The sequence below is a fragment of the Micropterus dolomieu genome, unplaced genomic scaffold, assembly GCF_021292245.1.
Source record: "Micropterus dolomieu isolate WLL.071019.BEF.003 ecotype Adirondacks unplaced genomic scaffold, ASM2129224v1 contig_5048, whole genome shotgun sequence".
Classification (NCBI taxonomy): domain Eukaryota; kingdom Metazoa; phylum Chordata; class Actinopteri; order Centrarchiformes; family Centrarchidae; genus Micropterus; species Micropterus dolomieu.
Genome location: NW_025734037.1, coordinates 1 through 1,446, shown reverse-complemented (window position 1 = coordinate 1,446; position 1,446 = coordinate 1). Strand labels below are relative to the sequence as shown.

Below are 1,446 nucleotides of genomic sequence, written 5' to 3'. Positions count from 1 at the left end.
TGATTAACTGTATTGAACAGGTCAACGGTTGGATGTGCCAGAATTTTCTTCAATTAAACAAAGATAAAACTGAAGTTATTGTTTTTGGAGCCAGGGAGGAACGATTGAAAGTCAGTGCTCAGCTTCCATCTATAATGTTAAGAACCACGAATCAAGCAAGAAATCTCAGACCTGAATTTGAGGAGCCACATTAAGACAATTACAAAGTCAGCCTGCTATCACCTGAAGAATATATCAAGGATTAAAGGACTTATGTCTCAGCAAGACACATCACTCCAGTTCTGAGGTCTTTACACTGGCTTCCTGTATGTCAAAGACTTGATTTCAAAATCCTGCTTTTGGAGCAGTTAAAAGCCCATTGCTCCAGGTGAAGCTTGAACCTACAATCTCAGCATCACTCTGCAGGTTACTGTCTTACAAATACCACGCGCTGACCGATTACACCACTGGAGCTGTTCAATACAGCCTCAAAACCTTGACTCACCTCACACACTGTTTTCAGTTTTGTCAATCACCATGGTTAGTGCTTCTGAAACACAAAGTAACCACATGAAGCCCATCGCATTTAAAAATGTAAACAGCAGGTGTGCATGGCTTCTCTCTCAGTTATGGAGAGATGAAATGAATTCATTGTGAAGCTGACATTTATCAGTGCTTCTTAAAATTAAGTCAAAAGAGACGAAGAGTTCATGAAGGAGGATGAGGGCTTGGAGCTCCAAGAGTTGTTTTAGACGTGTTCTTTTAATACATTACATGTGACACACACATAAACACTTCTCATTTTTGTGAACGAAAAAAATGCACCACAAGTTATTTGCAAATTCCGTCATGTTTACATGAGAGATGCTGATTTGCCGTCTGTTTTTTTAAGGAAACACATGGAGGCTTATGTCAATATTGAGAATGTATTTTTATAGACTGACAGATATGTCTGAGTGATCATTAGATGGCATGTGCTGTCATTTCACCTCACCTGCTGCAGGTAAAAGTTCCCTGCTCCAGGTGAGGCTCGAACTCACAACCTCAGCATCACTCTGCAGGTTACTGTCTTATAAGTACCGCGCGCTGACCGATTGCGCCACAGGAGCTCAGATGCTGTTAACCAGGTGACTCTGCCAGGGCTTAATCAATCCCAATCTTCTGGGGTGATGTTTATTGGACTTATGGTGGTCACTTCTACAATTGCCTTGCGCACCTGGTCATGGCGCCAACGGTAGCAACCATCAGCCAAGTCTTGAGACAGCTGCAGAGGAGCCTCTTCCTCTCCCATCACAAAGAGGGTAGGGAGGCGTTCCATTCTTACCCCATGTGTGAAGGTTTGCTGGACCTGTTAAGGTGAGAATGGAACTGAACAAAGCACAATGAATCTGATTGAACCATATTGGTCATTATATTGCCTGTGCTGTCGTTTCACCTCACCTGCTGCAGGTAAAAGCTCCCTGCTCC

The 1,446-nt window shown here is 43.0% G+C and overlaps 1 non-coding gene across 1 annotated transcript; it reads right to left on the bottom strand.

The window, feature by feature from the left end:
• Positions 1-994: 994 nt before the first annotated feature.
• trnai-uau lies at positions 995-1,088 on the bottom strand. Its single transcript has 2 exons — positions 1,051-1,088; positions 995-1,030 (listed from the first exon to the last, which is right to left on the bottom strand). It is a non-coding gene; the product is annotated as a tRNA-Ile (tRNA).
• Between the last annotated feature and the right edge of the window lie 358 nt (positions 1,089-1,446).